The 5,389-nt window shown below is 37.0% G+C and overlaps 1 long non-coding RNA gene across 1 annotated transcript; it reads right to left on the bottom strand.

Annotated features, from left to right (window-relative positions):
- Positions 1 to 4,043: 4,043 nt before the first annotated feature.
- Positions 4,044 to 4,905, bottom strand: LOC124638263. The gene is made up of 2 exons (XR_006985348.1): positions 4,672 to 4,905; positions 4,044 to 4,453 (listed from the first exon to the last, which is right to left on the bottom strand). It is a non-coding gene; the product is annotated as an uncharacterized LOC124638263 (long non-coding RNA).
- Positions 4,906 to 5,389: the final 484 nt, after the last annotated feature.

Raw genomic sequence — 5,389 nt, 5'->3', positions numbered from 1 at the left:
TCCTATAATTTAAACAAGACGGTAGATGTAGTCATTCTGAGACATTTAGACAAGATCTAGCTACTATCTAACAAGGATCCTATCTTTAATCGTTACGACACCAATTTGAAATTGGCATATTCTTACAGCGGTTATGGAGAATCGATAACGGGTGCTTGTAAGTAAAATTGGATGGAAATCTGGAGTGTAGTGGCGTTCTATGATAAACAATGTGTCGTGTTTTTTGACGAACTGAACTGTGAAAAAATTTAAAGCGTACAGAAAAGGTTTAAATTTTTTTCCTCTACTTTTATCACAAATAATAATTTGAGTATCTTGTAAAATCTGTCACCTCTTAGGAATTTTTCAGAATAAGTTATGTTTATTTATTGCAAATAAGGCAAGTACATTGAATGTTCTCAGATTTCAGGTTTTATTTCCTATTCGTATACCATTAAAAAGAAAATCATTAATCTTTCAAAGCCCAGCTAAGTAATACGTAATTGTAACACGCTCAAGAAAAATCCACGTCAATAAAACGTCAGTACACAAAACGCAGCGTTCATCCCCCAGTCTGGCAGTACCTTAGAAGCCAAAAGATATACCTAAAGGAAGGAATAATTCTCGCGGGGACTCGTTAAGACTTGACGTAAAGAGTTCGCTAGCGCGTGAATGTCGATTGTGGCTTTTTAACTCCGGTAAATGATTTTCAACTTTAAATGTTTGGTGCTAATGTTCATTTTTATGTGATGAGAGATTACTTACTGTTTTGTGTGTGATGTAAGTTTTTGATTTGTTTTTAATGTTTATTTATGGACTAGCTTTTGCCTGTGTTTTAACCCGCGTCCCGTGATGACTCCTCACACCCGGATAAGAACTCTGTATTCTTTCTCAACAAACGAGTTATCTAAACTGAAAGATTTCAATAAAAAGTAGTCTACCTACTTCTTGGGACCATCACGTTCAAACCAGCAGACTTTTCAGCTTTTTCATATTAGTATAGAAAGATAGTTTACTTTTTCTCTGAAATAAATTTCCACGTGCCCTTAAATTGGCATACAGTAACAAAACCTCACCACTAAGAAAAACTGTAACATGCAATGACGATTTAGATCACACATCATCGACTTCAAAACAAATAGCTTTAGAAACCTCATAACAAGTTACCTCAAAATCCCACATAGCTACAAGCACAGTCGACAATTTCAATCCGAGAAGCAGTCAAGAGCAAAATAAAAGAGGATAGGATCACAAACGACACTTAATTACTTTGAACAAGGTCGCTTCGAGTGCGTAATTGTTTAATATTGTACGAAGCCCTCGCTTTCAAACGAAGCTATACACAGTGAGATTCTGAGCGATATTACATGTTGCGAGGTACTAAGGAGCTAGCGTGATACTTGCAACATATTAAGGTTATCTTATACATCATAGTTATAAAGAGGAAACGTTTTTTGTTTGGGTGTTTGTGAACCACACAGTCCAGATGTGCCCTGCGTGGGAAGGGCACCGCCGTGTCCTCGTCGAGGCAATTGGTGGCGGCGACCTCTCGCGTCCACCCCTGATTCAGACCATGGTCCGGGGCGTGAGGGAATGGGATGCGCTGGCCTACTAGCCGGACTGCCTCCGTGGGATCTGCAAGTGAGGGTCTTCTTGCGCCTGTACGACTGGCGCGAGGAGACACGGAGGTGGACGGGTACCCGAAAGGTCTCAGAAACTATTGAACCTATTTGAAAAAATCTTTCATTGTTGGGAAGTTATGCTACAACCGAATGACATAGGCTACATTTTGTCCGGGAACATTTTCATATAGGCTACATTTTGGTTAACAAGTTATGAGTTGACCAGATAATCTTAAGAAACAACAAGAGCAGAAGTAAAATACTATTTCACTTTAGTTCTAGGTGCACATTTCACCCAGTATAAACCAGACATAAAGCTTTTATAAACCCATCCATATATTTATGTGGAAATATATCCTTCCTAGAAACTCAAGCTCCTTTTAGCGTCAAATTTGCTTCGCTGACCCATTTTCTTCAAAAGACTTTAATATAATTTAATACATTGTAGCGTATATGCAAAAATATGCAATAAGTTTATATATAAAGCCGGGTTCTAACGCTGGATTCTCGATTTGCATTCAGCTAGCGCTCGCAACGGAATTTTGTTTTTATTGTCAAGATAAGATACTGTCGCTTTTTGTTTTCGTCTGGTTCGTTAAGGTTGTTGTGTTAGATACTTATACATAAAAAAATGAAAATATGTATTTAGTTTTCCGTGTGATTGTGGCAATGCAACTTAGAGACTACAAATATCTTGATTTTGTGGTTTCCTGAACTCATTTTTTTATGTCGATTAGCTATTATTTAATAACAATGGTCAAACAATTAAAGATTTATTTTTATTAGTTTTATTTATAAGTTAGACGACACACTTGTGACTTCTTTTGTAAGTACTTTTCATATAGAATCACTCAGCCGTAATTCAGTTAGTATTTTTTTAGTTTTTTATCCAAACATCAGACAAGCTAATTCTTCATTGCTGCATTCAATATCATTAATCATGTGGAATTTGTATCTCGCTCTCCAGTATCTAATGCGAATACCACAACGGGAACTGGGAGCTCATTTTCAGCGTTGTTGTAATGAAATTGCAACGACATTGGCCCATTTAATCCAGACATGACAGGGCTCCTAGATAGCTCTATATTTTACTAAGACTTTTCACTTGTACTGAGCTGGCGTCCGTTCTTGAGAATTAGGACTTTAAAACCTTTGATTTGAATGTTTAGTAATTTTACTGCGTGCTTAGATTGTTTATATTTGAAATCAATAACGTAAAGATGGTATTACAAATGTGTGCCAACCTTTAATTTACTGAGTAATTTGAACGATGATGATTTGATTATCATGATATGTCATGTTATGCCGAAGAACAAGGAGCCTGTTGTGAGGAAGATGTTGATACATGTGACAATGAATGTGAATACATGTAGAAGACGAACTCAGAAACGATGGGTAGATTGTGTAAAAGCGAATATTGCTGGAAAGAGTTTTAGGAGACGACGGCAGATAGAAAGGTATTTTTTAGGAACACATGCTACTCCGACCTCAAATAATTAATTGGGACAAGGACAGGAAAATGATGATGAACTTTGAAGTAATGAAGCTAAGAAAAATAAATAAAAGCCGTTTATTTTTTTAAGTTTTCTTTTCTAAGATTTTGTCCCTAAATAAACAGAAGTAACTACTTGATGCCCTATTTAAGTATGATCACAAAAGTGTTTACCAAATCAACTTGAAGTCATAATTCACTCACTATACTTCGTACCACAAAAATATAAACAAAACATAAAACAAGTCGAAAAAGAACAAAACTTAAATACATCACTGTCATTAGAAAAGTTCTTTGCACACAAAGTTTTTGCTTACACGAAAATATAAAGGAAATAAATAGCAATTTTGATTGTTGCTCGCATATTTTATGGGGAACAGCGTTTGGCAGGAAACCAACGCCCTTGGCCCATATTTTGTGTATTGCAGTGTAATGAATAAATAAGATACCATATTCTTTTTTGTAGCGGTCTAGACAATAATTTCACTCAATCTGTCTATTGAGATATGTTCGTTTTGGAAAATTGGTTTTCGGATAGGTCATTCTAAAAAGTATGTGCACCCTGGGAACCTCTGCAAACCTAGATAAAAAGTAGCCTAAGATCCTCCTTTATAAATGGGATGTCTAATATTGAACTAATACAAACCTTAGCCAGTTTATAGTAAGACAGCTTAGCGACGCGACCCCGGCTGGACGCAAATCAAAACTAAAGCTCAATCAATTTACAATACCTCAAAATAAAATTGAAAATGGTATTGTACACTACTAGAAAATTCATCATCATTTTATTTAGTTGCAACTACACAATTGATATATCAAAGGCTAATTCCGGAATTTGATATAAATAACCACCCTCTATCATTAGGGGAAAGGGGGGTAGCCCCGGCCAATTTTGTTTTTTTGTTATTGTGATAAAATTATCAAGGGAAATACAACGAAAACTACGAAAAAATAATCAACACAATATTTATTCGTATTAGAATATTGAAAATTTGAACAAAAATAATATCCAATACGTTTTAAACCCACTTCAAATAGTGGTCAAATTTTGATATCTTTTAAAAGTGGCGGGTAGCTCCGGCCACCTACGTAATTAGTGGCCAAATCGATTTTTGGCGACACACACATCGTAGTTATAGTACAAATCCGATGGATTTACATCTACACATGCCTCGTGAGCCCAGTCTAAATCCGATCTTGACCCGATCCTGCAGAGAAGTTCGTGGAACGTCATACTGATCTGCGGCAGCTCTCTCAGAACATTTTTTCTCAAGCGCCGCTTGAATGGCTTTTTTTCATGTTTTCTTCACTCCAGTCTCCGCGATTCGTAGTTCTAGTTTTAAATTTAGGCATTGTGACACTGAAAATTTAAAAAAAAAAATAAATATTAACCTCTATATAGACTAACATATGGCCGGGGATACCCCCAAAACTAATGGCCGGGGTTACCCGACATGACTTTCTTCGAAAAAAAAATATTTAAAAAAAAGCAGCTAATTATACCTTGAAATAAACTTCAAAGTGCAAAATAGAATAGTTTTCCATTATGGAAATAAAATCAAATAAATAATTACTTACCTTTATCCAATGAATAACGGTTTTCGAAACAATTGAAGTCACGCGGCCGTCGACGACGAAAAAGAAATTGACTCTATCACTCCCGAACGCAGCGGTCAATCGACTTCAACTGTTTGCATTTGACGAATTACTCTTAAACGCACATGGAGATCACACGAACTTCAAAGTCACGCCGCGCGAATTACTAATATTTACTATGGCCGAGGCTACCCACCGGCCGGGGCTACCCCCCTTTCCCCTATATTTCTTTTGACCAATACTTTTTTACACGACTACCCCTAACCATGATTGTAGTGTTCGCCCTACCTGTGTCTCTGTAATTACCATCCGATAATTAGGATATCGGCTCGCTTGCCCACATAACGTCTTACTCCCGTGCCACACACTCTCCCGGTTTCCCGCCAACTGGCCATAGAGTATAGTGTGCACTCTCCGCGTCTATGCGACAACGAGACGACAGATATCGGTGATAATACAGTACACTACATCCCTTCCTTTGTTTAGTAAAAACAAATTAAACTCCGTCACTTTGCCGACATCAATAACCAGTCTGGTGATCAGTCGATGGACACCGATATCCCGCCTGTTAGTCCATGTGGAATCAAAGTCTCAAATATTGCTGCACGTTCAGCCAACGAGCACTCATCTTGCACTAGCGGCAAAATCAAAATGAATATAAAAATAGATAAAACCAAACTGTACCTGCCTATTAATGGAA

This window comes from Helicoverpa zea, chromosome 17, assembly GCF_022581195.2.
Source record: "Helicoverpa zea isolate HzStark_Cry1AcR chromosome 17, ilHelZeax1.1, whole genome shotgun sequence".
NCBI classification, from domain to species: Eukaryota; Metazoa; Arthropoda; class Insecta; order Lepidoptera; family Noctuidae; genus Helicoverpa; species Helicoverpa zea.
This window is presented reverse-complemented; position numbering and strand designations above follow the sequence as displayed.